Source organism: Perna viridis, chromosome 8 (assembly GCF_037379345.1).
Source record: "Perna viridis isolate PV_CMFRI_1.1 ecotype Kerala chromosome 8, ASM3737934v1, whole genome shotgun sequence".
NCBI lineage: Eukaryota > Metazoa > Mollusca > Bivalvia > Mytilida > Mytilidae > Perna > Perna viridis.
The window spans coordinates 19,505,763-19,521,883 of NC_142452.1; the positions used below are offsets into that span (position 1 = coordinate 19,505,763).

Genomic DNA, 16,121 nt, shown 5'->3' on the forward strand with positions numbered 1-16,121 from the left:
TGCAGATTTTTATGAGTTATGACCCTTGAATTTACCGAAATTTAAGTTTACACAATTTTTAGCTCACTTGTGAGCTTTTGCCACTTCGTGAAATTTAAGTTTACACACTTTTTTTAACCCCTTGCAGATATTGCGCTGATTTTTGGCATGTGAGTCTACCTTGATGAGTAAAAGATCAAGTTAATATTTCATTCTGCTCTGCTGATTTTTGTTCGAATGATGACCCTTGAACTTTGAAAAATGAAACAAAATTAAAGTTTTCTGCATTTTTTTCTAAAAATGCTTGCAAATATTGAGCTGAGAGAAACTCCTGACAACTCCTGATCTTGATCCTTTGCATCTCAAAAAAATGTTGAAATATTTATATATTTTATAGTATTATACAAGTAAATTTGAATGTATATTGTGTATTCATTTGGTTGCTGTTTTACAGTCAAATTGTGATACGGATTCTAACTTATTACCTTGCATATATCATATCCCTTATGCGTTTAATTCTACATTTCATTCTCTTTCAATAAAATATTTTTTTCCCTACCTACTGGCTCTCATTCTCTTTCAATAAAATATTTTTTCCCTACCTATTGGCCCAGGCTTCAAACCATTGGGTAGGGGAACAGCAAACAAAAATATTTTTATGTTTGGCCTGAAGGATGTGCATGTGACATATTTTATGAAATGGTCTATGAAATTTCATATCATATAGGTCATATTCTGATTAGAAACAAATGACTAGAAACATTTTTATGTGACGCATAAATAGATGCTAATGTATTGAGAAGTTTGGGTAGAGCTAATTTTAAGCGAAACTTGTACAACTTGTACAATTACTGAAGTTATATGTTGTGTGAAGGTGTATGCCAAATGCCAAGACTGAGTCCTGTGACTGTATACATCATCAGTATGTAACTTGCAGTGTGAAGTATGAAGCTGTGGCAACCAAATGGGTTACGTTACACAACGTGACTTCACTTAAGTTTTGCTTGAAGTTGGGATGTACCGAAATTTCTTCATATATTGCCCTGTTTTTAGCTCACCTTGCTAAAGGTCATGTGAGCTATTGCTATCACTGGCGTCCATTGTCATCCTTCCTTGTTTGTCGTCATTGTTAACAATTTTTCAAAACTTTTCTCCTCTGACACCACTTGACCAATTTTAATCAAATATGGTATGAATGTTCCTAGGGGTATCCTGCATAGAATTGATGAGGAGACTTTTGATCTGTAAAGAAGCATGGATGCTGTTACTAAAAATAGAACCTAGGGAACAGACAGTAGTTTTTTGCATATATCTCCAAAACTGTAAGGTGTAGCCAAAAACGGACCAAGTAAAAGTGGTTAGCTTAATGAGATCTATTTGTGGAAAATTTTCATTTTAATCTATTTAGCCAAGTTGGAGTTATAACCCTTTTACGACATTTTTTTGCTGTTTTAATGTTATTCTTTCAAAAATCTTCTCCTCTCACACTACTTGATCAATTGGAATCATACTTGCTATAAATGTTCCTTGGGGTATCCTGCATGGAACTGATTTGGGTGTTTTTTTTTCGTTGAAAAATATGGCCACCGTTGTTACTAAAAATAGAATATATGAATCTTTGGTGCATTGTTCATATCTATTGACGTAAGCTCCCTTTCAATTTTTATAAATTTCAGATTTTTCGTTTCTGTGTTATGAATTTCTATACTTTAAAAAGGGGGATTTTCAAGTTTTCGGACAATTACTCAAAAACACTTTCACCAACTTCTATGAAACTTAGGTGAAATGTTCATATCTATTGACCGAGTTCCCTTTTGATTTTTATAAATTTTAGATTTTTCGTTTCGGTGTTATGAATTTTCATACTTAAAAAAGGGGGTTTTTCAAACAATAACTCACAAACACTTTCACCAACTTTAATGAAACTTTTGTGAATTGTTCATATCTTTTGAAGTAAGCTCCCTTCCGATTTTTAGCAAATGTCAAATTTTATCTTTCCACGTTATGAAGTTTTACTCTTTAAAATGAACAAGGAAATTCATTTGTTGAAAATTGGTTGAAAACAGACCATTTGTTATGATAGCGCCAAATTTTTTGTGCATTTTTTATTTACTTTTATTTTGGGGTGGTGGGATGGGTATGGGGCAGGGTATTTGAAAGAGCTCACAGTATTTCTAGTTGATCATATAACTTCATTAAAAGCATAAGGACAAGTTAAAAAGGCAATGGGCGTATCATGCACTGAAAGTGCAATTCTTTATTTCATATTACTTATATTTCTAAAACTGTTGGGTTTAACCAAATTATTTTGGGCAACTCTTTTTGAAATCATTGCACTTGAAAGGTAAAAATTAACCAGATGAGCAGTTCAGGCTACTTGAAGCCTCTTGTTTTATGATCTTTGAACACCAATACAAAACTTTAAAAATTTTGGTCTACATTTAAATGCATTTTTTAAACAGTTCCCATTCAGGATAGGACTCACATGATATGAAATCTACAGAAAATATTCATAAAATATGAAACCTGAACCAACCACACAACCACATGTACATGAAAAAGTAATCAAGGGAACCAAGGTTCTAGCGGAAATCAAAAGAATGTAATCCAGGGACAAAGACCAGACATGGAAAAAGATGTACCCAGCAAAGAACATCAAGTAACTAAAATGAAGTCACTATTTGTAAGTCAGGTCTAAAAATGATACCCGACCTTGATTAATTAAATGCAAACACTTTAAACATAAATGTACAGCTTTATGATAAACCTTTCTTTGTAAACATCTATACACAACATCTACTGTCCTAATTATTATGCTTTCAATTTCAGATTTTTACAGTTTTTAATGTCTCGAGATGTGTGATATAACAGTACCACACATATAGCTGGTGCAAGTAGATGTGCATAAAGCAAGAATCTAACATCCAAAGCTTGCAAAGGGGGATAATCCAAGTTTCATGTTTCCCCATTTTACAGCCTCCAAAAACCATAATATGGAATTTCATTGAAACTATACAGGAAGAGATTATGCACTGTAATTTTGTTAAAACTTTTCAGAAATAGATGGAGCTTCTAATGTGAATTTGTTGAAACTTTACAATACAAGGATAGATTAAGCTATGGAATTTTGTTGAAACCTTACAGATGGGGCTTAGAATGTGAATTTGTGGAAGCTTTACTGGGATGGATTCAGCTTTGGAATTTTATTGAAACTTTATAGGAATACATAGAGCTTTGGATGTGATTTTTTAAAAACTTTACAGGGATAGAGTAAGCTTTTGAATTTTTTATTTTTGGAAATTTATTTTTCTTGGTCTGCAAAATTATACAGCACCATTTGTTTAGCTGAGCAATGATTCTTATCTTTCAAATTTATTCTAATAATTCTTTTAATAATGTCATATTCTTTATCAAATCATTAAGTCTGAAATCATATTTTTGCAATAGAATAGAGCACCAGCTGGGAGAAGTAGTTTCCATCTACCTATTTGTCTCGCAGGATCGGTTATCAAATGATGGCGTGAATTTTGTGTCCTATTTATTATGTTTTTAATTTCAGGTTGTCTCTAGATGTGCAATATAACAGTCCCACAGATATAGCTGGTGCAAGTAGATGTGCATAAAGCAAGAATCTAACATCCAAAGCTTGCAAAGGGGGATAATCCAAGTTTCATGCTTCCCCATTTTACAGCCTCCAAAAACCATAATATTGAATTTCATTGAAACTTTACAGGAAGAGATTACGCACTGTAATTTTGTTAAAACTTTTCAGAAATAGATGGAGCTTCTAATGTGAATTTGTTGAAACTTTACAAGGATAGATTAAGCTATGGAATTTTGTTGAAACCTTACAGATGGGGCTTAGAATGTGAATTTGTGGAAGCTTTACTGGGATGGATTCAGCTTTGGAATTTTATTGAAACTTTATAGGAATATATAGAGCTTTGGATGTGATTTTTTTTAAAAATGTACAGGGATAGAGTAAGCTTTTGAATTTTTTATTGAAACTTTACAGGAAGGAGAAAGCTTGGAATGTAAATTCACATGAAGCAGTATTACTTCTTGACAAGGATGATTACCCAACTAATAGATCTCAAGTTTTGTGTGCATGAGTTCATTTTGAACAGGATGGGTTCCATTTATGAGCTTACTCATAATTGTTCATATGTACATACATGTTGGTCTGCATGATGATGAACAGTATGCAAGTTAAAGAACTGTTCAAAGCATGCTTGTACAGTACAAAGTGGTAAACTTTGTACATTAGGCTAAGTAATTGGCATTTGATGTACTGTGGAGTCAGGCTACAACTTATTCCATCAAGGTTGTGACAGAAGAGAGGGAGATGTGCTCCAGTTCCTCACACATCAGTGTGAGGTAAAACTTTTTATCTTGTTACGCACCAAAACGGGTCGAATAAAGTCAAGTCAGGCAGTGTTTGGGGTTCACTGCAGCAGCCATCGGCTGCCACGTCCCCCATTTCGACCCTATAATTATTAAATTAGTAGTATTGTACTATTTTAATAATTATAGGGTTGCATCGGGAGATGCGGCAGGTTGTTCAGCTACCATGAACAGATTACTTTACTATTATTTTTGTTCATAAAATCGCGATATCATTCAATACTTCATTGGCATCAATCGTGTTTTTCTAGCTGATCGCGTAATTATTTGGAATTGTTTAAACTCTTCATTTTTTAATATTGTTTTGTCTTACAAGCATTCGTGATTTATTACATCTTCTTGGAAATTGTTTTCTTCAATATTAGAACAGTAGATTGCGTGTCGTGTCGTCTTAGGTAGAATGGCACTATCTTATTCTCCCTTTAAAACATTTGGCAGGATGGAAACGGTTCATGTATTTTTTTTATCCTCATCTGAAACATAACTTTCTTTTTGGAAGTTTATTTTTCTTGGTCTGCAAAATTATACAGCACCTTTTGTTTAGCTGAGCAATGATTCTTATCTTTCAAATTTATTCTAATAATTCTTTTAATAATGTCATATTCTTTATCAAATCATTAAGTCTGAAATCATATTTTTGCAATAGAATAGAGCACCAGCTCGGAGAAGTAGTTTCCATCTACCTATGTGTCTCGCAGGATCGGTTATCAAATGATGGCGTGAATTTTGTGTCGTATTTATTATGCTTTTAATTTCAGGTTGTCTCTAGATGTGCAATATAACAGTACCACACATATAGCTGGTGCAAGTAGATGTGCATAAAGCAAGAATCTAACATCCAAAGCTTGCAAAGGGGGATAATCCAAGTTTCATGTTTCCCCATTTTACAGCCTCCAAAAACCATAATATGGAATTTCATTGAAACTTTACAGGAAGAGATTAAGCACTGTAATTTTGTTAAAACTTTTCAGAAATAGATGGAGCTTCTAATGTGAATTTGTTGAAACTTTACAAGGATAGATTAAGCTATGGAATTTTGTTGAAACCTTACAGGAATAGATGGAGCTTAGAATGTGAATTAGTGGAAGCTTTACTGGGATGGATTCAGCTTTGGAATTTTATTGAAACTTTAATTTACAGGGATAGATTAAGATACAGAATTTTGTTGAAACCTTACAGGGTAAGATGGAGATACTGAATTTCGTTGAAAGTTTACAAGGTAAGATGAAGATACGGGATTTTGTTGAAACTTTACATTGAAATTTTACAGGGAAAGATTTAGCTATGGGATTTTATGACATGTTTTATGTAATGTTCTTTGGAATTTTTATATCATGTAGGTCATATTCTGATTAGAAAAAAGAAACTAGAAACATTTTTATGCATAAATAGATGCTAATGTATGGAGAAGTTTGGGTAGAGCTAATTTTAAATAGAACTTTTACAATGACTGAAGTTATATGTTGTGTGAAGGTGTATGCCAAATGCCAAGACTGAGTCCTGTGACTGTATACATCATCAGTATGTAACTCATAGGGTAAGGTATGAAGCTGTGGCAACCAAATGGGTTACGTTACACAACATGACTTCACTTAAGTTTTGCTTGAAGTTGGGATATACTTAGAATTCTTCATACATTGCCCTGTTTTTCTTTTTTGATCTTGTAACAGCATTACAATATTTTAAAACTTCAGTCTTCATTTATAAGCATTTTTTAAACAGTTCCCAGGGGCAGATTCAGGCAGGGCTTTTGCGGGCATGCGCACACCCTAAAATTTGCAAAGCATGGGTTGTCAGGGGTTGATTTAGGGGATTTTATGTTGTAACTTTCTTCTTAATTTTACCACAAAGGATATCTACATTGCACCCACTCTAGAAGAATATTTCAAAAACTTAACCTAAAAAAATTGTTCGCTTCTCTCCACTAGCCAAAATTTTAACTCTGCACCCTCAAATCTAAAATCCTGGATCTGCCCCTGGTTCCCATTCAGGATAGGACTCAAATGATATGAAATCTACAGAAAATATTCATAAAATATGAAACCTGAACAACCACACAACCACATGTACATGAAAAAGTAATCAAGGGAACCAAGGTTCTAGCGGAAATCAAAAGAATGTAATCCAGGGACAAAGACCAGACATGGAGAAAGACGTACCCAGCAAAGAATATAAAGTAACCAAAATGAAGTCACTATTTGTAAGTCAGGTCTAACAATGATACCCGACCTTGATAAATTAAATGCAAACACTTTAAACATACACGTACAGCTTTATGATAAACCTTTCTTTGTAAACATCTATACACAACATCTACTCTCCTAATTATTATGTTTTCAATTTCAGATTTTTACAGTTTTTAATGTCTCGAGATGTGTGATATAACAGTACCACACATATAGCTGGTGCAAGTAGATGTGCATAAAGCAAGAATCTAACATCCAAAGCTTGCAAAGGGGGATAATCCAAGTTTCATGTTTCCCCATTTTACAGCCTGCACTCCTCCAAAAACCATAATATTGAATTTCATTGAAACTTTACAGGAAGAGATTACGCACTGTAATTTTGTTAAAACTTTTCAGAAATAGATGGAGCTTCTAATGTGAATTTGTTGAAACTTTACAAGGATAGATTAAGCTATGGAATTTTGTTGAAACCTTACAGGAATAGATGGAGCTTAGAATGTGAATTTGTGGAAGCTTTACTGGGATGGATTCAGCTTTGGAAATTTATTGAAACTTTATAGGAATACATAGAGCTTTGGATGTGATTTTTTAAAAAAAACTTTAGAGGGATAGAGTAAGCTTTTGAATTTTTTATTGAAACTTTACAGGAAGGAGAAAGCTTGGAATGTAAATTCACATGAAGCAGTATTACTTCTTGACAAGGATGATTACCCAACTAATAGATCTCAAGTTTTGTGTGCATGAGTTCATTTTGAACAGGATGGGTTCCATTTATGGGCTTATTCATAATAGCTTGTATGTACATACATGTGGGTCTGCATGATGATGAACAGTATGCAAGTAAAAGAACTGTTCAAAGCATGCTTGTACAGTACAAAGTGGTAAACTTTGTACATTAGGCTAAGTAATTGGCATTTGATGTACTGTGGAGTCAGGCTACAACTTATTCCATCAAGGTTGTGACTTAGAAGAGAGGGAGATGTGCTCCAGTTCCTCACACATCAGTGTGAGGTAAAACTTTTATCTTGTTACGTACCAAAACGGGTCGAATAAAGTCAAGTCAGGCAGTGTTTGGGGTTCACTGCAGCAGCCATCGGCTGCCACGTCCCCCATTTCGACCCTATAATTATTAAATTAGTAGTAATATACTATTTTAATAATTATAGGGTTGCATCGGGAGATGCGGCAGGCTGTTCAGCTACCATGAACAGATTACTATTATTTGTGTTCATAAAATTGCGATATCATTCAATACTTCTTTGGCATCAATCGTGTTTTTCTAGCTGATCGCGTAATTCTTTGGAATTGTTTAAACTCTTCATTTTGTTAATATTGTTTTTGTCTTACAAGCATTCGTGATTTATTACATCTTCGTGGAAATTGTTTTCTTCAATATTAGAACAGTAGATTGCGTGTCGTGTCGTCTTAGGTAGAATGGCACTATCTTATTCTCCCTTTAAAACATTTGGCAGGATGGAAACGGTTCATGTATTTTTTTTATCCTCATCTGAAACATAACTTTCTTTTTGGAAGTTTATTTTTCATGGTCTGCCAAATTATACAGCACCTTTTGTTTAGCAGAGCAATGATTCTTATCTTTCAAATTTATTCTAATTATTCTTTTAATAATGTCATATTCTTTATCAAATCATTAAGTTTGAAATCATATTTTTGCAATAGAATAGAGCACCAGCTCGGAGAAGTAGTTTCCATCTACCTATGTGTCTCGCAGGATCGGTTATCAAATGATGGCGTGAATTTTGTGTCGTATTTATTATGCTTTTAATTTCAGGTTGTCTCTAGATGTGCAATATAGCAGTACCACACATATAGCTGGTGCAAGTAGATGTGCATAAAGCAAGAATCTAACATCCAAAGCTTGCAAAGGGGAATAATCCAAGTTTCATGTTTCCCCATTTTACAACCTCCAAAAACCATAATATGGAATTTCATTGAAACTTTACAGGAAGAGATTACGCACTGTAATTTTGTTAGAACTTTTCAGAAATAGATGGAGCTTCTAATGTGAATTTGTTGAAACTTTACAAGGATAGATTAAGCTATGGAATTTTGTTGAAACCTTACAGGAATAGATGGAGCTTAGAATGTGAATTTGTGGAAGCTTTACTGTGATGGATTCAGCTTTTGAATTTTATTGAAACTTTATAGGAATACATAGAGCTTTGGATGTGATTTTTAAAAAAAACTTTACAGGGATAGAGTAAGCTTTTGAATTTTTTATTGAAACTTTACAGGAAGGAGAAAGCTTGGAATGTAAATTCACATGAAGCAGTATTACTTCTTGACAAGGATGATTACCCAACTAATAGATCTCAAGTTTTGTGTGCATGAGTTCATTTTGAACAGGATGGGTTCCATTTATGAGCTTACTCATAATAGTTTGTATGTACATACATGTGGGTCTGCATGATGATGAACAGTATGCAAGTAAAAGAACTGTTCAAAGCATGCTTGTACAGTACAAAGTGGTAAACTTTGTACATTAGGCTAAGTAATTGGCATTTGATGTACTGTGGAGTCAGGCTACAACTTATTCCATCAAGGTTGTGACTTAGAAGAGAGGGAGATGTGCTCCAGTTCCTCACACATCAGTGTGAGGTAAAACTTTTATCTTGTTACGTACCAAAACGGGTCGAATAAAGTCAAGTCAGGCAGTGTTTGGGGTTCACTGCAGCAGCCATCGGCTGCCACGTCCCCCATTTCGACCCTATAATTATTAAATTAGTAGTAATATACTATTTTAATAATTATAGGGTTGCATCGGGAGATGCGGCAGGCTGTTCAGCTACCATGAACAGATTACTTTACTATTATTTTTGTTCATAAAATCGCGATATCATTCAATACTTCATTGGCATCAATCGTGTTTTTCTAGCTGATCGCGTAATTATTTGGAATTGTTAAAACTCTTCATTTTTTTAATATTGTTTTTGTCTTACAAGCATTCGTGATTTATTACATGCTTTTTGGAAATTGTTTTTCTTCAATATTAGAACAGTAGATTGCGTGTCGTGTCGTCTTAGGTAGAATGGCACTATCTTATTCTCCCTTTAAAAAATTTGGCAGGACCGAAACGGTTCATATTTTTTTTTCCTCATCTGAAACAACTTTCTTTTTGGAAATTTATTTTTCATGGTCTGCAAAATTATACAGCACCTTTTGTTTAGCAGAGCAATGATTCTTATCTTTCAAATTTATTCTGATAATTCTTTTAATAATGTCATATTCTTTATCAAATCATTAAGTTTGAAATCATATTTTTGCAATAGAATAGAGCACCAGCTGGGAGTAGTTTCCATCTACTTATGTGTCTCGCAGGATCGGTTATCAAATGATGGCGTGAATTTTGTGTCCTATTTATTATGTTTTTAATTTCAGGTTGTCTCTAGATGTGCAATATAACAGTAACACACATATAGCTGGTGCAAGTAGATGTGTATAAAGCAAGAATCTAACATCCAAAGCTTGCAAAGGGGGATAATCCAAGTTTCATATTTCCCCATTTTACAGCCTCCAAAAACCATAATATGGAATTTCATTGAAACTTTACAGGAAGAGATTAAGCACTGTAATTTTGTTAAAACTTTTCAGAAATAGATGGAGCTTCTAATGTGAATTTGTTGAAACTTTACAAGGATAGATTAAGCTATGGAATTTTGTTGAAACCTTACAGGAATAGATGGAGCTTAGAATGTGAATTTGTGGAAGCTTTACTGGGATGGATTCAGCTTTGGAATTTTATTGAAACTTTATAGGAATACATAGAGCTTTGGATGTGATTTTTTAAAAACTTTACAGGGATAGAGTAAGCTTTTGAATTTTTTATTGAAACTTTACAGGAAGGAGAAAGCTTGGAATGTAAATTCACATGAAGCAGTATTACTTCTTGACAAGGATGATCACTCGACTAATAGATCTCAAATTTGTGTGCACGAGTCCATTTTGAACAGGATGGGTTCCATTTATGAGTCTACTCATAATAGTTCATATGTACATACATGTGGGTCTGCATGATGATGAACAGTATGCAAGTAAAAGAACTGTTCAAAGCATGCTTGTACAGTACAAAGTGGTAAACTTTGTACATTAGGCTAAGTAATTGGCATTTGATGTACTGTGGAGTCAGGCTACAACTTATTCCATCAAGGTTGTGATTTAGAAGAGAGGAAGATGTGCTCCAGTGCCTCACACATCAGTGTGAGGTAAAACCTTTATCTTGTTACGTACCAAAACGGGTCGAATAAAGTCAAGTCAGGCAGTGTTTGGGGTTCACTGCAGCAGCCATCGGCTGCCAAGTCCCCCATTTCGACCCTATAATTATTAAATTAGTAGAAATATACTATTTTAATAATTATAGGGTTGCATCGGGAGATGCGGCAGGCTGTTCAGCTACCATGGACAGATTACTTTACTGTTATTTTTGTTCATAAAATCGCGATATCATTCAATACTTCATTGGCATCAATCGTGTTTTTCTAGTTGATCGCATAATTCTTTGGAATTGTTTAAACTCTTCATTTTGTTAATATTGTTTTTGTCTTACAAGCATTCGTGATTTATTACATCTTCTTGGAAATTGTTTTTCTTCAATATTAGAACAGTAGATTGCGTGTCGTGTCGTCTTAGGTAGAATGGCACTATCTTATTCTCCCTTTAAAACATTTGGCAGGATCGAAACGGTTCATATATTTTTTTTTCCTCATCTGAAACATAACTTTCTTTTTGGAAATTTATTTTTCTTGGTCTGCAAAATTATACAGCACCTTTTGTTTAGCAGAGCAATGATTCTTATCTTTCAAGTTTATTCTAATAATTCTTTTAATAATGTCATATTCTTTATCAAATCATTAAGTCTGAAATCATATTTTTGCAATAGAATAGAGCACCAGCTGGGAGAAGTAGTTTCCATCTACCTATGTGTCTCGCAGGATCGGTTATCAAATGATGGCGTGAATTTTGTGTCGTATTTATTATGCTTTTAATTTCAGGTTGTCTCTAGATGTGCAATATAACAGTCCCACAGATATAGCTGGTGCAAGTAGATGTGCATAAAGCAAGAATCTAACATCCAAAGCTTGCAAAGGGGGATAATCCAAGTTTCATGTTTCCCCATTTTACAGCCTCCAAAAACCATAATATGGAATTTCATTGAAACTTTACAGGAAGAGATTAAGCACTGTAATTTTGTTAAAACTTTTCAGAAATAGATGGAGCTTCTAATGTGAATTTGTTGAAACTTTACAAGGATAGATTAAGCTATGGAATTTTGTTGAAACCTTACAGGAATAGATGGAGCTTAGAATGTGAATTTGTGGAAGCTTTACTGGGATGGATTCAGCTTTGGAATTTTATTGAAACTTTATAGGAATACATAGAGCTTTGGATGTGATTTTTAAAAAAACTTTACAGGGATAGAGTAAGCTTTTGAATTTTTTATTGAAACTTTACAGGAAGGAGAAAGCTTGGAATGTAAATTCACATGAAGCAGTATTACTTCTTGACAAGGATGATTACCCAACTAATAGATCTCATGTTTTGTGTGCATGAGTTCATTTTGAACAGGATGGGTTCCATTTATGAGCTTACTCATAATAGTTTGTATGTACATACATGTGGGTCTGCATGATGATGAACAGTATGCAAGTAAAAGAACTGTTCAAAGCATGCTTGTACAGTACAAAGTGGTAAACTTTGTACATTAGGCTAAGTAATTGGCATTTGATGTACTGTGGAGTCAGGCTACAACTTATTCCATCAAGGTTGTGATTTAGAAGAGAGGAAGATGTGCTCCAGTGCCTCACACATCAGTGTGAGGTAAAACCTTTATCTTGTTACGTACCAAAACGGGTCGAATAAAGTCAAGTCAGGCAGTGTTTGGGGTTCACTGCAGCAGCCATCGGCTGCCAAGTCCCCCATTTCGACCCTATAATTATTAAATTAGTAGAAATATACTATTTTAATAATTATAGGGTTGCATCGGGAGATGCGGCAGGCTGTTCAGCTACCATGGACAGATTACTTTACTGTTATTTTTGTTCATAAAATCGCGATATCATTCAATACTTCATTGGCATCAATCGTGTTTTTCTAGTTGATCGCATAATTCTTTGGAATTGTTTAAACTCTTCATTTTGTTAATATTGTTTTTGTCTTACAAGCATTCGTGATTTATTACATCTTCTTGGAAATTGTTTTTCTTCAATATTAGAACAGTAGATTGCGTGTCGTGTCGTCTTAGGTAGAATGGCACTATCTTATTCTCCCTTTAAAACATTTGGCAGGATCGAAACGGTTCATATATTTTTTTTTCCTCATCTGAAACATAACTTTCTTTTTGGAAATTTATTTTTCTTGGTCTGCAAAATTATACAGCACCTTTTGTTTAGCAGAGCAATGATTCTTATCTTTCAAGTTTATTCTAATAATTCTTTTAATAATGTCATATTCTTTATCAAATCATTAAGTCTGAAATCATATTTTTGCAATAGAATAGAGCACCAGCTGGGAGAAGTAGTTTCCATCTACCTATGTGTCTCGCAGGATCGGTTATCAAATGATGGCGTGAATTTTGTGTCGTATTTATTATGCTTTTAATTTTAGGTTGTCTCTAGATGTGCAATATAACAGTCCCACAGATATAGCTGGTGCAAGTAGATGTGCATAAAGCAAGAATCTAACATCCAAAGCTTGCAAAGGGGGATAATCCAAGTTTCATGTTTCCCCATTTTACAGCCTCCAAAAACCATAATATGGAATTTCATTGAAACTTTACAGGAAGAGATTAAGCACTGTAATTTTGTTAAAACTTTTCAGAAATAGATGGAGCTTCTAATGTGAATTTGTTGAAACTTTACAAGGATAGATTAAGCTATGGAATTTTGTTGAAACCTTACAGGAATAGATGGAGCTTAGAATGTGAATTTGTGGAAGCTTTACTGGGATGGATTCAGCTTTGGAATTTTATTGAAACTTTATAGGAATACATAGAGCTTTGGATGTGATTTTTAAAAAAACTTTACAGGGATAGAGTAAGCTTTTGAATTTTTTATTGAAACTTTACAGGAAGGAGAAAGCTTGGAATGTAAATTCACATGAAGCAGTATTACTTCTTGACAAGGATGATTACCCAACTAATAGATCTCATGTTTTGTGTGCATGAGTTCATTTTGAACAGGATGGGTTCCATTTATGAGCTTACTCATAATAGTTTGTATGTACATACATGTGGGTCTGCATGATGATGAACAGTATGCAAGTAAAAGAACTGTTCAAAGCATGCTTGTACAGTACAAAGTGGTAAACTTTGTACATTAGGCTAAGTAATTGGCATTTGATGTACTGTGGAGTCAGGCTACAACTTATTCCATCAAGGTTGTGATTTAGAAGAGAGGAAGATGTGCTCCAGTGCCTCACACATCAGTGTGAGGTAAAACCTTTATCTTGTTACGTACCAAAACGGGTCGAATAAAGTCAAGTCAGGCAGTGTTTGGGGTTCACTGCAGCAGCCATCGGCTGCCAAGTCCCCCATTTCGACCCTATAATTATTAAATTAGTAGTAATATACTATTTTAATAATTATAGGGTTGCATCGGGAGATGCGGCAGGCTGTTCAGCTACCATGAACAGATTACTTTACTGTTGTTTTTGTTCATAAAATCGCGATATCATTCAATACTTCATTGGCATCAATCGTGTTTTTCTAGTTGATCGCGTAATTCTTTGGAATTGTTTAAACTCTTCATTTTGTTAATATTGTTTTTGTCTTACAAGCATTCGTGATTTATTACATCTTCTTGGAAATTGTTTTTCTTCAATATTAGAACAGTAGATTGCGTGTCGTGTCGTCTTAGGTAGAATGGCACTATCTTATTCTCCCTTTAAAACATTTGGCAGGATCGAAACGGTTCATATATTTTTTTTTCCTCATCTGAAACATAACTTTCTTTTTGGAAATTTATTTTTCTTGGTCTGCAAAATTATACAGCACCTTTTGTTTAGCAGAGCAATGATTCTTATCTTTCAAGTTTATTCTAATAATTCTTTTAATAATGTCATATTCTTTATCAAATCATTAAGTCTGAAATCATATTTTTGCAATAGAATAGAGCACCAGCTGGGAGAAGTAGTTTCCATCTACCTATGTGTCTCGCAGGATCGGTTATCAAATGATGGCGTGAATTTTGTGTCGTATTTATTGTGCTTTTAATTTCAGGTTGTCTCTAGATGTGCAATATAACAGTCCCACAGATATAGCTGGTGCAAGTAGATGTGCATAAAGCAAGAATCTAACATCCAAAGCTTGCAAAGGGGGATAATCCAAGTTTCATGTTTCCCCATTTTATAGCCTCCAAAAACCATAATATAGAATTTCATTGAAACTTTACAGGAAGAGATTAAGCACTGTAATTTTGTTAAAACTTTTCAGAAATAGATGGAGCTTCTAATGTGAATTTGTTGAAACTTTACAAGGATAGATTAAGCTATGGAATTTTGTTGAAACCTTACAGGAATAGATGGAGCTTAGAATGTGAATTAGTGGAAGCTTTACCGGGATGGATTCAGCTTTGGAATTTTATTGAAACTTTAATTACAGGGATAGATTAAGATACAGAATTTTGTTGAAACCTTACAGGGTAAGATGGAGATACTGAATTTTGTTGAAAGTTTACAAGGTAAGATGAAGATACAGGATTTTGTTGAAACTTTACATTGAAATTTTACAGGGAAAGATTTAGCTATGGAATTTTATGACATGTTTTATGAAATATTCTTAGGAATTTTCATCTCATATAGGTCATATTCTGACTAGAAACAAGAAACTGGAAACATTTTTATGCATAAATAGATGCTAATGTATGGAGAAGTTTGGGTAGAGCTAATTTTAAGTGGAACTTGTACAATGACTGAAGTTATATGTTGTGTGAAGGTGTATGCCAAATGCCAAGACTGAGTCATTTATAATAATAATTATTATATTAATTATATTATATTAATTATTATATGATAATCCAAGTTTCTTGTGATTTTTTTTGGAAACATTACATGATAGATTAAGATATGAAATGTTGATGAAACTGTACAGGAATAGATGGAGCTTCGAATGTTGATACTTTACAGGGATAGATTCACCTTTGGAATTCATTTAAAACTGTATAGAAATATTTAATTTCATCTACAAAACTTGTGATATTACTGCATATATGACTATTAAGCAAGTCATCAACAGATTCGAAGAAATGCCTGGATATTTATTCTATGGAAGATATAGAGATGACGGAAATTTTATATACAATAGACACACAATGAAACTGAGTGTTTTTCGATTTTGCAAACTTAATTTATCCATTGCTAAAATTAGCAGTCAACATATCAAATTCTAAAGTAATGTTCTTAGATACATGTAACTACAAAAAACGATCGTTTTGAAATAGAATATTTGATTTAAGTATCTTCATTAAACCACCTAATACTCATCAATTCCTCTACACATCTTTAATGCACAATACCAACGTTTTTTTGGGGGATTAATAA

At 33.6% G+C, this 16,121-nt stretch overlaps 1 long non-coding RNA gene across 1 annotated transcript; it reads left to right on the plus strand.

Annotated features, from left to right (window-relative positions):
- The first annotated feature begins 4,719 nt into the window (after nt 1–4,719).
- LOC148609673 (uncharacterized) lies at nt 4,720–10,852 on the plus strand. Its single transcript, XR_015914484.1, has 3 exons — nt 4,720–7,580; nt 8,362–9,188; nt 9,969–10,852. It is a non-coding gene; the product is annotated as an uncharacterized LOC148609673 (long non-coding RNA).
- Nucleotides 10,853–16,121: the final 5,269 nt, after the last annotated feature.